The 20,927-nt window shown below is 32.8% G+C and overlaps 1 protein-coding gene and 1 long non-coding RNA gene across 2 annotated transcripts in view; both read left to right on the top strand.

Moving 5' to 3' along the window:
* The window catches only part of LOC127727729 (uncharacterized), a 178,462-nt gene that overhangs the window by 85,015 nt on the left and 72,520 nt on the right, over window positions 1–20,927 (top strand). The gene's annotated exons all lie outside the window — the stretch shown is intronic.
* LOC127730464 (uncharacterized) lies at window positions 11,010–20,273 on the top strand. The gene is made up of 4 exons (XR_007995116.1): window positions 11,010–11,105; window positions 12,440–12,569; window positions 18,024–18,150; window positions 20,171–20,273. It is a non-coding gene; the product is annotated as an uncharacterized LOC127730464 (long non-coding RNA).

Here is a 20,927-nt window from a genome sequence, read left to right as displayed (position 1 = left end):
AAGTTATTTGATTCTCACCTATGTTGGTAGATTTGGCTATGAGAGCGCTTCCCATGTCAGCAAAAACCGTAATACCTAATTTGGGGGTTGGTGCGTTGAGTGGTTAAGTAAGCGCTGCCGTCAACAAAGCTAGTCTTTACCTTGAACGTGGAGGTGGTGTGTGCTGTGTAAAGTCTCGCGGTAACGATCTGTACCTTATCCAAGGTAAATAACCTTCTACCTATGGATATGGTATGTACTTGAAACATAGAAGACAATCCTACGAAGGTCGGATTTGATTTTATGTCCTAACAGTCCTTGTAAGAACGTTCCTCTCTTAGGTATGCTCCTATAGACTTTTGATAAATGGATGAAGTAGACTCTGAAATCGCACCAAAAGCCCCGTTTCTATTCCGTCGATCTAGAGCTAGAGGCAGAGATTCATAAATACGCTCAGGTACAAACCTACAACAGACTGAACAAAATGTGTTCTACTGCATTAGGAACCTGTTCTGTTTTAAATGTCAATTGCACAACCCACCGGTACACTCAGCACAGATGCAACATGAATTGATGCCATCGCATGCATACCTTTAAGTTCCTCAACTCTATCGGAATAGTGATGTTAACGGCGTTATCAAAACGAATGTCAAGAAACAAAAAAACCTATAAAGATACCGTTTGCCTGGTCAAAACCTACAGATCAAAGATCGAAGATACAGTCAGTAAGGATTTGTATGATAACGATATCAGCGAAACAGAATTTGCAGGCGTTGTTAAATGTTGAACTTATACTATGATCAAAATAACGACTATGACAACCTTCGACTACATTTAGCGAGGATCTTACTGCGCACGCACCATAGTCCCCTCACTAAACATACCTCTCCGCTACCCTTTTCGCTGTTGTTTAGTTTGATACCCCTAAATGGATTTTCAGTTCAGCATCCTAAATTACAAAATTAACTTCATTTTTTCTTATTTCTTTTCAAGGTAAAAAGACATGTGCATGGTTGCCTACTTATTCAGGGTTCACACCAATTCATAGTCGCAGACATCATACCCTTTTCTGCTAGTACTACATTCCATAGCTGACAACCTTATACTACCGGCGCAAGTTCGATTTCTCCAACCCCTTGATCTCTTTGCTCAGCCGACTGCATGCCTAAACATAATCTTCTCCACTTCCCGGATCAAAATCAAGAGTCTAATCTCCCCGTATTTTCCTCATCTTGGCAACCCCCTTTACTTATAAAAGTACAAAACAGATAGCGGAAACTCAAATACCACCTAATCTGTATATGGAGACTACAATTCGATATTCGGTTTGGGGGAAAGGAGGGTAGGGGGGACCGGGGGGGAGGGGGACGGCGGGCAGGTGGATGTGGATTTTTTGCAGATTGATTATTCATTTTCATCTGTTGCTGAGTATTCGCTTTGCCATGCGAAAATTTATTTTTACATGTGTACAAAACTATTTTCCAAATTTTGTACTGCAGAATATTCATTATCCTGTCTTGCGCAAGCTAATTTATTGTCATGTTCTTCCAAGGCCAGGATATTCATTTTCAAAATTCTCCTGTCTCTCCCTCTCCCAAGAAAATCAATTGGTCGTCCCATAAAAACCGTGTCATTTTGAGAGGTGATCATGATTCTTGAAGTTATTTTAGTTTGATCAGGAACAAGCTTTTATCCAGCAAATTAAGGCATAATGAAACGCTTACTTTGCGTTAAAGAACAATACTTTGGGGGATTGGTGTTGCAAACTGTTGCAGAACAACAGTTCTGTCTCAATCCAGCATACGCTCTTCTTCCAAAGGCAGCCCAAATTTTTCTCCTTAATTCCAGTCCACCCATTTTGCAGAACCTACTTGATCTTTTTTTGGTGAATATAAACCAAGGGTTGACTTGCATATTCATTTTGGCAATCCCTAGACTTCCCCCTTATGACAGTTAAACCCATCATGGTCGCTGTCTGTCATATTTGTTTTTCATTTATTGTTGGTTTCTTAAATTTGTTTCTTTGATTTGTTTTACATTTTGTCATTTCCGGCCGTTTAAAGCTTACTATACGGACCGTATGGTGACCTAATGTTGCTTATATCTACGCCGTTTGATCTCTGGTGAAAAAATTGTCTCATTGGCAATCATACCACATCATCTTGTTTTTATATAAGTTTGGTAGTAATTAAGGGATGTAGAAATACACAGCCATCCCTCAACGAAATATAGTTGTTAGAATTGGTGTTTCGTAAATTAAGAGTATCACGCTTTAAAGAAACATTCCAACAACTCTTTTATTGGAAATTATTTTCATTGATGGCTTAAGTACAATACCAATGAAACTTAGCAACATTTTATATTATAATGTTGATATGTGCATATCTGTGCATATATATGTATATTTGAAAGAGCTTCGTCTTTCTGTAAAATGAAAGAGGCATTAAAATTGTATTTGTATAATTCAATGGAATTCTATGCGACTGTCATACAAGTGAGAGGTTTATCTAGCTATAAAACCAGATTTAATCCACCATTTTCTACATAAGGAAATGCCTGTACCAAGTCAGAAATATGACGTTGTTATCCATACGTTTGATGTGTTTGAGCTTTTGATTTTGCCATTTGATAAAGGACTTTCCGTTTTGAATTTTCCTTGAAGTTCGGTGTTTTTGTTATTTTACCTTTTTTTCAACAAGTTCACTATCTCACTGCATCTGTCTGGTGTTTTTTCTTCAACTACTATTATCTAGGCGTACACTATAACATGGACAGGAATTTTGTTTTTACTCATGTGACATTTACGACGGGTGCCACATGTGGAGCAGGATCTGCCTACCCTTTTGGAGCACCTGAGATCACCCCCAGTTTTTGGTGGGGTTCGTGTTGCCTTGTCTTTAGTTTTCTATGTTGTGTCATCTGTACTATTATTTGTCTGTTTGTCTTTTTATTTTTGGCCATTGCGTTGTCAGTTTGTTTTCGATCTATGAGTTTGACTGTCACTCTGGTATCCTTCGTCCCTCTTTTACATGAAAATAACATGAAAATAACATAAAATTCAAATAAAAAATATGTTAATTTATTCCGAAATGAGCTAATATCAGAAATTAACATATTTCAAAAAGAATTGAAGGTCCAGTGGTCCATAGGGTACAAGCATCAGAAGTTCACAGCTCAACATAGATTCTAATTTAATAAAAAGCTTTAAAACCTTCTTCTTTAGAACAAGCAAAGGTAAAAAAGTCATATTTTGCATGAGACTAAAAGAACATGAAGAGACAAATCTGTATCAATACAGGAAAAATATTCCACGGGGTCCTAGCACTGTTGGTCCACAGTTTGGTATAAATTTCAACAGAGAAAAGGCAAAAAAACCTCTATGCCAGACATACCCCGTGACATCCCCATTATTTTCCCCTAGAAGTCTTGGAATAGGCAAAACCCCCTGTTTTTTGTCCAATTTTTAGATTTTGAAACATAGCGCCTCTCGAAACCATGCGCAAACGATGTGATTGTATCTCCTCAACAACACCTATATAACTACATCCCGTGACAACCACATTATTTTTTCTTTAATAGCCCTGGAATAGGCGAACCCCCTGTTTTTGTCCAATTTTTTTAATTTCGAGCACTAGTTTCAGATTTTGGAACATACCGCCTTTCGAAACCTTGCGCAAACGATGCGTCTGTATCTCCTCTACAACGCCTATATAGCCACACCTTGTGACACCCCTGATTATTTTTCCTAAGAAGCCCTGGAATAAGCCAACTCCCTCCCCCTTTTCTGTACATCAACCTTTCTACTCGGGTTGTCATGTTGTTAAATATGATTTTTTTTCATCGATCACTTTCAATATATTTTAATTTCCTTTAGTTGCATAAATTCTTTAACAAGATCAGTTGCCTTTACGTGTCAGACCACCAGTTCAAAACCCCTATATAATCAACCAAATTTTTTTCAATTTTCAAAGCTTTCTTTATATTTTCCCTAAAGTGTAACTTCATCAAAACTAGGTATATTCTGAGCTGTACATGTATAATCGTCTGAAAAAAAATTGAAAACAACACGTTTAAATATGGGCCATTGCCAATTATTGTAACTGTGTTTGTGCCAATAACATATTTGTATTTGTATTTGTATTTGTATCACCAATCTATATGCCAATGTTCAAATGTATAAAGTCTTGCAGTGAAACACCACCAAGCGGAAGGCAAATGCTACTAAAAATAACCCCTGGTTTTCTGGAAATCTTAAATAAGTATACTATGAAGCGCATTAATCCTAAAGTTTTAATGCAAAATCATAAACAAGTAAAGGGGCCAGCTGAAGTACGCCTCCGGGTGCGGGAGTTTCTCACTGCATTGAAGACCCTTTAGTGGCCTTCGGCTGTTGTCTGCTCTATGGTCGGGTTGTTGTCTCTTTGACACATTCCCCATTTCCATTCTCAAGTTTGGCTCCAAGTGGTCTACATATATTTCTCTTTCACCAAAAGTTTCAATTTTGCAAATTTGTTTGTTGGTTTAAGTAAACAATAACACCAGAGGCACTGTTTTTGTTCTAAAATGAAGTGGGTGAATTGGTGGTCTGACACCGAAAACCAATCCGTTGACAGGTGCAGATTTACTGTGATACTGAATGTTACCCTGAAAGGGATGGGGCTTGTTTTTTTTAAATAGAAGTGGTAAATCCCATTTTAAAATAGAGCTGTAAATTGCAATTTCTTCATGGAATTTTCTGCTTTTTTAATTGCAATTTTCGAACGGTCCTTGCTGTCTGTTGCAATTTTTCGGTTATTATATATATCACCGAATTGTTCGCTGGCTTATTGTTTGCTAGTTATTGTTGCTAGCTTCTTTTCGAAAGGGCGTTGCTGTCTGTTGTCATTTTTTTTTAGATATATTGGCTTATTGTTCGCTGGCTTATTGTCGCTTATTTTTAGCTTTCAACGGAGGTCGTATGCTAACACAAAGAAATAACACAGGTAAAATTGATGGTTGTTGAGACTACAGATGGATTCTTTTTTACCATTTGTTGACAATAATTTGCTGATGCAAAAATAAATGATGCATCAATTTTGAAACATATACAAAATACGAATATACAGTGGAGATCACTTCTAATCTCTCATAAAATCAATCAGAATCTGTCAGGAGAACTGTTCTAGGACAGTATGTAGAACTGTCATCCTGACACCTTTTAGACAGTTATAGCTAGAACAGTTCTAACCTAGAACTGATTTTGGTCAGTTCTACCTAGAACTGATTTAGACAGTTCTACCCTACAACAGTTTTAGACAGTTCTACCCTACAACAGTTTTAGACAGTTCTACCCTACAACAGTTTTAGACAGTTCTACCTAGAACTGACCAAATCTTTGGTCAGTTCTACGACTAGAACAGTTCTTCGGCTAGAACAGTTCAACGACTAGAACAGTTCTACGATTAGAACTGATTTGGTCAGTTCTACGGCTAGAATTGATTTGTCAGTTCTATCCATAGAACAGTTTTAAGAACTCTTTGTCTTAAATATAAATAAGTCAAAAGAATATAATATTAATATATTAAAAAAAATCTCATCACAGCACTGTTTTAACATTTCTCGTTACGGAAAATGTCCATAATCGTTTCCTCGGTCGCTTTTATAGCGGAAATTTTGTTACGATGGATGTCGATGGAGAAGAGTGGCAAAACAAATAATTTTATGAAATATTTGTACTTACAGGTAAGGAAAATACCGAACTTCATTATTTAGAGTTTATAATGAACGACTGGCGATATTCTGACGGGAAAGGGGTGACACGTTTTTTTTGTGGATGGAACATGCTTTTTGACAATAAGCTTGTTACCGTTTTGATCGAGGTCACAGTTTGTTTACATTCTTCATAATTATTATGTGTAGAGTTAGTTATTTTATCAGGTCTGAGATTACTATAACAATAATATACTATGTGTTATAGTAATCTCAGCCCCATCCCACCCAAACTATCTGTGAGGGGGGTAATGTAGGGAAGATTGATTGATTGTTGGTTGCTTAACGTCCAGTGGCAAATATTTCATGCATATTCAGGACGAAATGTAGGGAAGAGGGATGTTTCATCAGAGTTTACGAAATGTTGAATTAGATGATCACAGTTCACAGGAAATACAACAAAACTGTTCACGAAAAACAATAGTTTAACCCTACCTTCATCACTGTTTACGAAAAACGACGAGTTAAAAACTTCATCACGGAAAACGTTGATAAAATTTAAAGACTTATATCACAACTCCCCCTGTGTTGGATAAAATACTAGAAATCTTCACATACGATTTTCCACTTTGGCGAAGATTAACTATTCCATGTCTCAAATACATTGCAATTCTGTTAACTTTGACAGGAGGCATTTTGCGTGTGGCTTTATCAACGATAATAATGACACTGAATGGTGACCAGTGAGATGCCCTAACTGCAGTGACGTCATTTAGAACTGTTCAACAATCCTGACAGGTTTGGTCAGTTCTACGGCTAGAACAGTTTTAGACAGTTCTGCTGACAGTTCTACGGTTAGAACTGATTTAGTCAGTTCTGATGACAGTTCTACGGTTAGAACTGATTTGGACAGTTCTACCCTAGAACTGATCCTGACAGTTTAGAACAGTTCTATGACAGATTATTCTGACAGTTCTAATGAGAGGTTAGAAGTGATCTCCACTGTAGGTACCATCAAGACATGGGTTGTTAAAATGACGTATGTGTGATAGACAGAAGATTTCGGGCCTCAATAGAAATGACACACTTCACGAAGAACGATTAAAATCAGATGACAATTGAGGATGACAGTTGATTATTCACCAAGAATATTTTGCACAATTTTGCTATGAAATAAAACAGTATTAAAACAATATACGATGCAAACTATGATGCATTAGTGTGCATATTTTGATTAATGAAAATGCATATGTGTTCTCCTGAACCAGAACCATGAAAGGTGAATGGGTATTTTAAAATTGATACTGAGGGCGATATCTTTATTTAATTACCGTATTGTTTCATTTTTCAGATCAGATGGGTTGTTGAATCCGCTAAAAGAGAATTTAGCGATGAAGAAATTTAGACGCAACACATTTTCCCCTCCATTGTCAACATGTATCTTATATAGTAGGTTCATATTTGTTAACAACTTTGACATCAAAAAAATATTGGATATAAAAATCATAATACTGTTCCAAAATGTCTTAAGCTTATTTTGTCATTATACAGAAAAAAACCAAAAACATAACCAAGAAAACGTAACAAAACAAGAATAAATCCTAAAACAAAAAAAAAGCAAATACAAAAATGAGAAATCTGAATTTTATTTTGTTTTAAAAAAGAAATTTTTCGTGTTGTTTTTGCGGCTCACTTCATCCACAAGCCAAAGTGACATATTTTCAATCATTTTACATTAATCGCCACTTCTTTCAGCGTTAACTTTATTTAGCCTTCTCTCTGAAAATGCTCGGTCAATTTTCACAAAGATGATAATATTACCAATAACACATGAAAAGTTATCTAGACCAATGCTTTATTTAGCTTTGATCTTAAGAAAACACTACCGTCAGAGGCATAATTTGATTCTTATTTATAAAAAAAATTCATCTTTTTTCACTGAAACAAAAAAAAGTATTTCTGGAACTTTACCAGGTTGATGTCTTCTGTACCCTTAAAAATTATTTATCAATTAATGTTGATCGGGTCGCAATCATTGCATCAATTTTGGCACCCTGAGAAAATAAAAATTTTATCGTCTTCTCTGAAATCATTTTGCCACTTTCAACCACATTTGTCAGGAAATATATATATATAAATCAACTTCATAAGATTCTCATTTTGTTTAAAAATTAACTAATAAAAACCTTTATTCTTTTACCCTGGAATTACTTCGTTTAAGTTTTTTTTGTTTTATGCATTAGACAGCCCTGTCTACACGTAACAAATGTAATTCTACTTCTTTTCAACAATCTCATTCTAGGAAATAGTTTTGAAGATGAACACTGGCCTGTCAAATGGTGTAAATAAAAACACATTAACGAATTCAAACAAAATGTCGAAATAAAAAACTTGAATGGGAGAACGGCAAAATGTACAAATGTGGATGAAATAACACTAGATGAGTTTCCTGTTCTTTATAAAACCAATTAAAGTTTATAAAATAAAAACTAAACTTAGATTAAGCTATATGAAAGATTACATTAAATTTGACTGCGATATTCAAGTGCATAAAGATGAAGATCGCCTTCTTCACGTAAGACTTGGAAGTAGATAGGTTTCTTTTTCTATCTTTTCTCGTGTTGTTTCGATCAAAGAAACTAAAAAGAGGGACGAAAGATACCAGAGGGACAGTCAAACTCATAGATCGAAAACAAACTGACAACGCCATGGTCAAAAATAAAAAGACAAATAGACAAATAATAGTACAGATGACACAACATAGAAAACTAAAGACTAAACAACAAATGTTGTTTCATAGTACTGCAAATGTCCACCAGGTGTCAAAGTTGTTGGCGCAGGCCCGCAGCTAGCTTCAATTGTATGATTTTGTTTTGTTCAAACATGATTAAAAAGGAAAAAATAAAATAATAATTCGCTATTAGAAGCTAGTTTGGTTCAATTTTGTTATAAAAAGCTAATAAGCTAAAAAAAAATATCGCTGATATATTAATGTATTGTAAAACGATAATTCGACCTCATATGGGTCCGTATGAATGCAACCTTTATTTGACCCTTAGTTGGAGATTGATTGTGCATGTGATCAGCATATGTTTACTTTTCGAAAAATAAAAGGATGTAAAATTTGGAAAGTTAAACAAGAGAGCCACAGGGGAAGAGTCGTTTAGTTGACTGATTCGTACCACAAAACATTCTTATACAGGTGCAACGATTTTGTTTAATCTGACATGAAATCAAACGGACCTAGAAATCTTCATTATTCTTTTGTACGTGCTTGTCTGTCTTTTTTTATTCATAATTATGTTTCTAGATGGTTAATTAGATAGAGATTATGCATGTGGAAAGGATAATATTAATATAAATTGTCTTCATAAATTATGTCTCACTCCAAATGTTCAATAATAAAAAGTCATGCATTCCAAATTGAAAAGATGAGTGATTTAATATCCAAACCTAGATTTGATAATCTCGATCAGTGGTATAACAAAAGAGTACACAAAAGAACATACAATGATAAAATCAAAAGCAAACAAAGTTCTATAATATCGATGTAATGCATGACAAAAACAAAATAAAGCAAAATTATAATTATTGATATGTCGTATAAAATGATTCGTGCAGTTGTTAAACCTGCTGATATGAAATACTGTTGTCCTACAGTCTACAACTACATGTAGCTGTCAATCAGAGTATATTTCATACAAACACATCATAAACAGAAGAGAAAAACTTTAATTTTTTACCATGATAAGAAATTTTTCAGAATTTAAAAAAAGTAAAAGAATTATCATGAACTTTTTTTTCAAATGATAAATTAGTCCTCCCCCCCCCCCCCCCCCCCCAAAAAAAAAAATGAAATAGAATAAAAGATTCAGTGATTGAACTACAGCGGTACAGTTCTAACTTTAACAAGTAAGTCCCTTATGTCGAAAAAATGTTAATAATTGAGATATATATGTTCATACCAAACAAACAGAGAAACTGTTCTTATGTTGTACTGTTACACAACTGTCCCAAGTTAGGGGGGGGGGGGGCTAAATCAGGAGCCTGTTATTGATTTGTTGTCGTTTTTTGCTGTTTCCCATATTTGTTTTTGTTTATTGTTTTGCATAGTTTGTCTTTGGTTTGTGCCGTTACACCACTGTCCTAGGTTAGTGGAGGGTTGGCGCCTTCAAACATGTTTAACCCCGCCACATTCTATATGTGCCTGTCCCAAGTCAGGAACCTGTAGTTCAGTGGTTGCCGTTGATTCATGTCTGACATTTTTGTATTTCAGTAATTGTTCTGTTATAAATAAGGCCGTTAGTTTTCTCAATTGAATATTCTCATATTTTTCATGTCGGGGCCTTTTATAGCCGACTATAAGGCATGGGTTTTTCTCATTGTTGAAGGCCGTACGGTTGCCTATAATTGCTTACATCCACTTCATTTGAACTTTGGGGTGGATAGTTGTGTCATTGGCAATCATACCACATCCTTATTTTTATATGGTTTAGAAGAAGCCAAAGGAACACCACCTTGAATCGAGGACAGGAAAACTAACAATAGTAAGAAAAAGTCGTCTCAATAGTCATAATATAAGTATGAAGATTACCATGCAAATTTATAATGTCAAGGTCAAAAAAGGACAAAATTCACGAAGTATGTGATTAGCCATGAGATTTCCAGGCTTATGGGGGTACTTAGTCTAAATCGGGCTTGCATATTTATCCAGTACATACTGAAAGAAAACATCATGTCACGTTATTATGACATGACAGATTTGTTGTAATAACAGTAATGGGTCGTTTAGGAGTATTTGATATAACATTTTGATTTACGAACGCATTAATTCATAAAGTACCATTTACTTTATAATTTTATTGGCGCTGAGTAATTTTAACGGATTATTTTGTAACAATTTATAATTTACTAAAACAGCTTCTTGCTCTTTTTTATAGGAAATGTTATTTAAACGTGCAATGAAATTAATTTAAAGTTTGCCTCAATGACATCGTCTAGTAGGTTCTTTAATACAATTTCTTTTAAGTTTGACAGTTTATTTACGCATGTATCTACAACACTTATCATGCGAAAAGTAATGGTCTAAGGAGTAGTTTTCAAAATGACATTTAAAATATGCATTTTATATGGTGCATTTATTATAATGATGTAATTTGAATGATTTTAACTAGGGCATTTCAATAAAGCAGATAATTTTGCATTTCAAACTCCCTGAAAACGTGTTGATGCAGAATAAAGTAATTTCAACTTCAAACAAAAACATGAAACTTCTTCAGTACTTGTGTACGTTTTTATTACATTTAAAATCTTGTTCAAATATCCGTAAAACTTACTCAAAAATGTATAAAGTGGTTTACCTTCTTTACAAATACTTCGAAGCGACAACTTAACACAAGAAGAAATTGAAGGAACCATCTAAAAACAGTCTTAAATTTGTAAGTATTTGATTAACTTTCAATTTGCATATTATTTTTTCCAGACTTCAATTTATGAAGTATTTTAGTTAAAACAATATTTTATTTTCCTAAAGTGCACAAATTACAATTATACAAAAAAATACAGGGATTCGGAAACAAGAAGAACTGATATAAATCCGTCTGTCTTAAGTAAAATTTATTTTAAATCTACCATGTTAACATATCAATGACTTCTTTGAACTTCTATGACAAATGTTGAATATTGTTTTTTGATCTTTCTGTTTACTTATATATGGATATTTTGAGGATTGGTAATAATTCATCACATATCTTCACGTCTATTGACTTATATTAATTGATTAGACCTAACATAGACAAATCGTCGTGCGAGTCTTTTGATGTTCTATGTTCACGTTTGATATAAAGAGAGGTAGCATATATATTTGTTATCCAGGTGCAATGGTCTATCTCCCAATCTCCTTATACAACTATGATACGAGATTTCTACATTCTACGAGTTTTTTTTATTAGAACTATGATAGTTGGACATCGGAAGTTCAGTTATTATTTGGAGACTTTGGTGTTAATGGCAGACATTAGATAATTTCTGTTTAATTCAATCACAAGTTTTGAAGACTATGGGCGATTTAGAACTTGACTCATTGGTGTATATAACTACTTTTTATTCATGCTAACTACCGTCCATAAAATAAGAAATAGCTATTGCATGTTTTTGGCTTCCAAAATACTACTATTTATAAATAAATTACTGTTACGTTTACATAGCCAAGACAGTCAGTTTTATACAGTCTAAAATCAAACAAAAAAGAAAGGATAATGGTGTACATAAATTCTTACAAAGACTGGCACTTAAGTACATAGTCCAAGACAGTCATTTTGATACAGTATAAAATAAAAACGAAAGGATAATGGTGTACATAAATTCCTAACATGTATACACAAACTAAAAGTGATTCCTTCAACATGTGGGAAAACTCACACCTCCAACAACAAAAACGTTTTTTGATTGTTTTTTATTTGTTTTGTGGTATAAGTTGGCTTACATTACAATTAAAACCCAAGCTACCTTTCATACCATGTATGTATGTAGTGCATCTAACGATAACATCATAGGTTACAGATTTAGAATTAAACTTGCAGAAAAGTGGTTTTTACTGTATAATTGTATGTTTATTTTAATTGTTTAATAGTACGATATATAGATTTGAAGCTCTACTGACACAGTCCTGATACTAAAATGTATGAATTTATCTATAGAAAATATTGTCAGCACAAACGGAGTGTTAAAAGGTATTAATTATGTTATACCGAAGAAAATTGTTTTATTTCAGGTACAAAGATGTGCTTGAAAATCCTCGAGAAATTTATACTGTTCGGCCTGATTTTTATCCTCTTCTTCATACACCAGGGATCCTTAGTTTTGTTGATAAGCCAAAGGGAATTGGAGTCAACAAACGAATGGTAAAACTTTATTATTGAAATCCTTTTTTTTCATCTGGACATTAATCGTTAATCGATCAATGTCGGAAAGTGCTGGAAACAGGTTTATTTTGTCGTACTGCTTCAAATTATCTATCTGACATTATTATCTATTACCAGTTTTATCATATTTCCGACTGGCAACACTTACTTCTTGATATATAGATAAGAAGATGTGGTATGAGTGCCAATGAGACAACTAAAGGGCCCCAAAAAGACTAGTGTAAAATGACTGTTTTCACTCCTATGTTTGTTTCTTTGCCTGCCTGTACTGTACTTATGACACTTGAACTGGCTCTAATATACTACATGTTTTTTTTATTATGCGGAGAATTCGGTGACCGAATGGTCAAAGTGGTTCATCTACTATGATCATAACCCTGACAACATGGATTGTTGGTTGCTAACGTCAGATGGCAAATATTTCATGCATGTTCAGGACGAACTTTCAATTGAAAACCACTGAGGTTGTGAGTCCAATGCAAACCGTGACGTTATCATTACCAAAACCTTTAACGTGCGGTCAGAATATGCCTCGTGTAAAGAGATTGTCACGATCTCTGCACGTTATGAACCCTTGCAACAACTCTCTGAGGAGTCCGTAGGTGGCCTGTTGTCAGGCAAAATTCTGCCCTCATTTTCAAGCGGAAGTTTTTATTTCCTCGACCTTCATCCCAGAGAGCCTCTATTACAGGACCTGCCTTTTGTATTTATTATAATTAATGTGTTCTCGGCCTGAACATGCCTGATATAATTGCCACTGGATGTTGAGCATCAAACAATCAATCAATCCCAAAGCTTTCAATTGATTGATGGATTGATTGTTGGTTGCAAACGTCCAGTGGCAAATATTTCATGCATGTGCAGGACGAACTTTCAATTGAAAACCAACTTAAAAAAAATTTGTTTACGAAAAATAGGATTGTTTGAAGATTTATAAAGACAACTCGGACCAGTTTGAAAGACAACTCGGATAAGTATGAAAGACAACTCGGACTAATTTGAAACACTTGTCAGACCAGTGGCTCTGTATGGTTTTAACGTTTAACATGATTTTGTTTGTTTTTGTCTGGAATTTTTTCTTTTCAGTGACCTGTAACTGACCATCATAACTTGCTGTAATAACTTGTGTCAATATAATACTTCCATGGTTTGATGCACTTAATTTGCTTGTTTGTTTTAACCATATTTCTATCACTATAATATTTTTTTTATCACGGCCTAACGAGATCAATTAAGATCCGATGATCATCTCATAATCTAATTGAAAATAAAAACAATAATTTTTTTTTATTGCTGATTATTGAGTTAACTATTTGTATCATCTCATGTGTTTGAAATAGTAACTTAAAGTTGCAGATCTATATGATAAAAATATTCATGATGATGATTTTTACGAAAGTGGTCCTGGTCGCTAAATTACATTTTTTAGAGAAAAGTCGTATGAACAGATACAGCCATAAAATAATAAACAACAAATATCTTTACATGCAATGAAAATATAAAACAGATATATGTTCGTCTTTTAATATGCCAGATCGCCTCCATATGATATGTGATCCTAGTAATCTTTCAAGAGGGTTGGAAATAAAAATAAAAGTAACTGAAGTTGTATTATACATATACATTTACTACATTTGAAATGAATTCAAACATTTCAATTAAAGTAATGTTACGGCCAGAAATCACCTTTAAATTTTAGCCAACAAAAGAAAAAAAAATCATAAATGAATTTAACAAGTTTATTTATACCATTTTACAAGTAATATTATACAAATAGAAATGTCAACTGAACGGTAAGAATATCTGAATGTCCAATCCTATTCTTCTCTTTATTTTGAAATCTTCTTTTAACTGTTGCAGAATCCAAACGGAATATATATATGTCAAATAAGTTCACAAACAAGTATGATGTTGTTAACGTAAATAAAAGTGCCAATCCAACAACTCCAGAGATCTTCTGAGAATACTTCTATATTTTTTTTAGTCTAACTCGGTATCTGTATTTATAGTTGCCTCGGAAACTTGTAGGACACTGTAGAAGTTTAAATTAACGCATCGTAGAGTATGAACATTCTGGAATTATTATGCAAGTCAAATAGAAAGTTCTAATCATTCCAATTCAGTTCAATTCAATGTTCTACTAAAGTCTCATCTCTCAACGAGTAAAATCGATATGTATTAATTGTAAAACAATACTACAGTACATAAAATGAGAGTCATTCTATTCAGAATTATAAGAGACTATTAAAATGCATAGATATACATGTGTACTACATTAAACAATATGAAATAAAGTACTATTTACAATATATACATCAAAATTATTTATTTTGTTAAAATATTTCCTTTCTCTATCTGAACTGTACACGTATACCTAACAACAAAATTATTTTTATTTACCTGTGTTTAAAGTAATTACAAATGGCTGATATTTTTGTTCAAGTATATTGTTTTTCTTAAATTGTTTAACATTTCACAGCGGTATAACATGTTACTTTAATTATTCTTCCCTTAGTTTATTTATTTTGTATTTGCATTGTATCATAGATCAAATTTATTTGTTCAGTGTATATTCACCGGTGTTAATATGTCTTTTGATTGAGTTAAGCCATTTCAATTGATATTTTATAGTGTGTTTTTCTATGTTGTGATGTTACACTATTGTTTCAGATAAGGGTGAAGGTTTGGTACCATTAAAACGTTTAAACCCGCTGCAATTGTTTGCACCTGTCCTAATTCAGGAATCTGATGTTCAGTAGTTGTTGTTTGTTGATGTGGTTCATAAGTGTTTCTCGTTTTTTATATAGATTAGACCGTTGGTTTTCCCGTTTGAATGGTTTTACACTAGTAATTTTTGGGGCCCTTTATAGCTTGATGTTCTGTGTGAGCCAAGGCTCCGTGTTGAAGACCGTACTTTGACCTATAATGGTTTATTTTTATAAATTTTGACTTGGATAGAAGGTTGTCTCATTGGCACTCATACCACATCTTCTTATATCTATGTAAAACGTCTACGTCTTCTTAAAATCAAATAACAGGTTTTGGCACACACACGTATCATATTTACATATGAGAATAAAAAAACTAACTTTTGGTTGTCATCAGCAACATAATATAAATGGTTTCTAAAATCGTCATAAAGAGGACATCTTAATAAAATATCCGCTTCGTCTTCAATAAAACCATCACATAAATGGCACCAGAGATGAGTCCTATTACTTTCAATTTAAGTGATTAAATTACAATTACTTTGTCAATTGTACGATTAGATTAGATTAATGATTACACCATTTCTCAAAGTATCTAATTAAATTAATGATTACATCCGCAATTAATCAATGGTAATCAGGATTACATCTGATTACAATGAATTTCAAAATAAGCTACATGTATTTGAATGATCCTAATGATTAAAGGTTATAACTGTAGCACTTTTTGAGAAAGGTTTTTATTTGATATGTTATTAAATAAGAACTTCAAACTTCACATATCTCGTCCCCTTTTTACAATGAAATCAACTAATTCACTGTACACATATATAGCTAAAAATGCTGATATGAACTCACTGTGCATATGGCCAGTCTTGAGCATATTTTTGCCAAGGGCTTTTGGAATGAGAGAAACTAAATTTCTATACTAGTGAGTTTTACTTCCTACACGAATCATTTCTCCCTGATGTCCCCACAAAACAAGTTTAAAAAAAAACATCATTAAAATAACATTTTGTTGGTATCAAATTACATGTATATCCATATTTCATAATACCTTAACATGCTTAAAGTAAATCAAAACTATTTTAACAAGTTATATATTTTTTGAATATGAATAATAAAATTGTTCATTTAAGACATGATATATTGATCATAAACACGATTTGAGATTTTTGTTCTTAAAGCACACAGATGTCTATGAACCCAAATTTAGATTTAATTCAAGTCCAACCATTTCTTTTAACGATAAGAAATAAAGTAGTTATATGTGATAAAATAAAATTATATAACATCATTCTTGACTTAAATCCTCTTTGCTTGAATAGATATTTTAATGCGAACGGATATCAACTGGATCCGAATCTCAATCAAACATATGACACATCATTTATTACGAGATATTTTTTTATGTTTCATTAGGAATACATTATGAGCTGATATTAAAAAAAATCGCCAACTCATTATTTACAAATCTGTGCTGATCATAGAATAGAGAATGGAAACAGGTAATGTGTCAAAGAGACAACAACCCGACCAAAGAGCAGAAAACAGCCCAAGGCCACCAATGGGTCTTCAACGCAGCGAGAAAATACCGCACCAGGAGGCGGGCTTCAGCTGGCCCCTAAACAATAGTGTATACTTGCTCAGCGAAATGGACGCAACACTTAACTCCGAAACATACAAATGAACTAAAATTTAAAAACAAACCACACAAGACTAACAAAGGCTAGATGTTTCTGACTTGGGACAGGCGTAAAATGCGGCGGGGTTAAACATGTTTTGTGAGTTCTCAACCCTCCCCTATATACCTATAGCCAATAAGGATAAACAAACAGACAGTAATACACACAGTAAAACTCAGTTGAAAAGGAGTTCGACTGTTATGTTAGATCAGCATATAATGTTAGAATTAAAAGAAAACACTGTGTTAATACTTTCATTTTTACTTTGTCAAGACAGATAAGATTAACAAAATTTAAACATAATTGGAAGAATTTATTAAATATAATTATTTTGCAATTTTAGAGAAAATTATTTTAAGTGCTCTTATCAAACCTTTTCTATCCTTCTTTTCCACCTGTGCAGATATCACTGTATTCTTAATTATGTAATTTCATGTGATCAAATCGCGTCATTAGTGAACGTTACAGGAATTTGGCGCGAAATTACAAGTTAAAAATCTCATCAACAATAGGTTGGTTAATCGTCTAACATTTTTATATTTAAGTGAGATGACCCAGCTGATGAACAAATCTCTCTGCTGTTTCTATATTAGTAAAAGAAGAGGTATTATTGTTCTCTCCGATTATCTTATTTTTTACAGATTTTTGTTTGTACCGTTAACGTTATTTGGGAATTTTTTTAACGTTATTCATTTTGAAGGTACCTCCATTACGACCCTCTTTCAAACTTTTTTGTGTTGCCTTCATAAGTAGTCCGAATTGTCTTTAAACTGGTCCGAGTTGTCTTTAAAAGTCGTGCGAGTTATCTTTCGATTTGTCCGAGTTGTTTTACGCTTAGTCCGAGTTATCTTGGTCCGATTTGTCTATGCATTTCAAACTTGATGCCACGTTGAACGACCCTTCTTCAAACGACATCGCTCTTACTATTTTAAATGTTTACTTTTGACGTCCATATTAAATTGCATATAACTTAATACTAGTAGTTATAGTTGTTTTACTATTATCACCATTTTTATATCTATGTTTTTATTATTTTGCAGGAAATCGGTTACTCTTTTGATTGTACTGTTTCCATATGTTGCCTCATTGTTATCACAAATATGGACATCATCATTTTCAACAGAAGGGAAATGGAAGGAGTGGCCCCATTGGGGATCGCTGTTATTGGTATGGTTTTTGAAAATTTATTTATGCTTCAGTTTTCAGGAATTTGTTTTAATATATACTTTTTCCCCCCATTGTTTTCACTGTTTCTAAATGACTTGTTTTTTTTATCTTCTTGACTGTCTTTGTATGATCATTTTTTTTTAAACTTCAAACGTTCTTATTTAAGCATTAATTTGGCAAGAAAATATACATATACCAATGGGGTATTAAGGAAACTGTCAGAAAACCATGCCATAGGCTCGAAATGCAATGTTGTCATATAGGCCTGCTATTTTGCATACATGATATCTTAATGACAACTACTCTCTGTGCAAAATATTTTTAAAAATATTTAATGATAGTCTCTTTATGGAGTGCCATCTTTATATAATTGATATTTATGGTGAAAATAAGGCAATTTTAGCATTTTTAGCTGATTAATATCAGTTTTTAACATCATGTTACTGTTTTATTGGAAAGATTATGTTGCAATACTGTATTCTAACTGTCAAAATATGTTAATACTTGAGGTTAAAAAAATTGCCTTTATTCGCTCATACTTGTCCATATATCTTAAGTTTTACAAAACTGCCAAAATTTTCTAAAGTGGCAAAACATTTGATTGCCATTTGTTTTTTCTTCAGCTATGATTATATATCTACAAAATATAAGAATTTAATTTTGGTAAATGATCATGATAGTACTCAATTCATGTAATGTTAATATATTAGATTGGAAGGAATTGTGATTTAGCAGGTGTTAACCTACATTTATGGTATTTCTCCTATTTGGACCCTTCAATTATCCCCCTCTGGACCCACCATGTAGAAAACAAATATATAATGCACAATTACAATATCTAATAAGTATCTTATATAACTTTCACATTAAACCATTCAGTGGTTGGGGAGAAGTTGCGAACCGCAGGTAAATGTACTTATATTCTATTTTGCTAAGATCAAACGAATATAAATTATTTAATGAATAAAACAACACATGGATAGGATAAGTGTGCCTACATGTGTAGCAGTCTTTTAATATTTATTAAATTAAATATTCTTCAAACTAAAATCCTTCACTATATATAAATTCAGGCAACACTACCAATCCAAGTATATAAAGTATACACAATCAAAATCTATCTACAAAAGAGGAAAATACATATTGATATAAGTCAATATATTTATATACCCACATTAACATTAATCAACTCAAAAAGGGTGGGTGGCTGGGTAAACATAATAACGAACTGCTGCTATGTCAACTATAGGCAAACTTCGAACAACTTTAATTTCTAAAACGGACCCCTTAAGTTATATTTATTCATTCTTTTCACTAATCTCATAAGTTGCATATACCCGTAAAAGCCGAATTGCAGGTATATGCCATCAAATCATAACTAACATAAACACAAACCATGTGTTTATTATAAACACAAACACGTGTTTATAGTAAACAATCACTTGACCGTTACTACATCATGTGACTACTAACTTTTATAATTATAGAATCATTAATCGAAGAATTCAAATATAGAAAAATATTCAACGAGTGATCGAACAACACATTAATTCACGAATGCGCATAGCGCATGAGTTATTAATCATTGTTGTTCGGTCACAAGTTGAATATTTTTCGATATTTGAATTCTTTGATTAGTTAATCTTTTGATTACATTGACAATGGGCTTTTTAATGGAAATAAAGCAGAAAATGCAAGGAACTATATCTTTTACTACGCATTCACAATTTGCTTTCAAATTGATTCACGTCGTCGACAACGTCTTGACAACACCTATTGTTGTTTGTCGTCAGGGGAGTGAAAAACCCAGTTTATTTCACTTGTAAAATTATCGGTTCCTGTTGTACTGGGAAATCACGGTAATTCATTGCAACCAATGTAATAAATATATTTTTCGATATTCTAATTCTGAAGATTAGTTATTCTTTTTATTAAATTGACTATATATGGACTTTTTAATGTAAATGAAAAAGAAAATGAAATGAACTATATTTTTGTTTACGCATTCTCTATTGTTTAGATGTAACGTCATCGACAACGTCTTGACAACACCCATTGTAGTATGACGTCAGGAGTATTTCACAAATGAAACTATCGGTTTTTATTTCACTGGGAAATCACGGTAATTTATTGCAACCTATGTAATATATATATTTAATACACAACACCACCATTGATTTTCTCCTATTTAATCCAAAGTTTCCCGCATTAACCCTCAATGCATCAAACAAATATATGGTGTACAATTTTACTACCCTTACAAGACATATATCATAAGTTTGGTTTAAACCCATTCAGTAGTTTAAGAGGAGTTGAGGTAGATTAACTGTTAACCGTCATCTCGTATTGTAAAATGGCAGTACACAATCAATTTAGTTCTTTGCCTACATCTGTAAATTTTGAGACAGATTGGCAATAAGTTTATTATATTATTTAGATAAAGTGATTTATTGCATTTTTAGACTGTTTTAACAAATATCAAGTATTTGTTTATGTTCAATTTTTTTTAACTTAACCATAGAAGGGGAGATAACTCTTATAGTAAAAATGTTTAAAGAATGTTAATAAAATTTTATTTTTTACTTTTAGCAAGAAACAAGTTGGGTGACACATTTTTTTATTTTTATTTTTTTAAGCATATTATAAAACAAATCTGCTCAAATTATAATATTTCAAAATTCTATCTCATAGATTTCTGTTATAATTCACAAAAAAGTGTTTTTTCATGAATAATTACAATTTTGCACAATTTGTACCTTAAGAATAGCACGGTGACC

This window comes from Mytilus californianus, unplaced genomic scaffold, assembly GCF_021869535.1.
Source record: "Mytilus californianus isolate M0D057914Y unplaced genomic scaffold, xbMytCali1.0.p SCAF_2, whole genome shotgun sequence".
NCBI classification, from domain to species: domain Eukaryota; kingdom Metazoa; phylum Mollusca; class Bivalvia; order Mytilida; family Mytilidae; genus Mytilus; species Mytilus californianus.
This window is presented reverse-complemented; position numbering and strand designations above follow the sequence as displayed.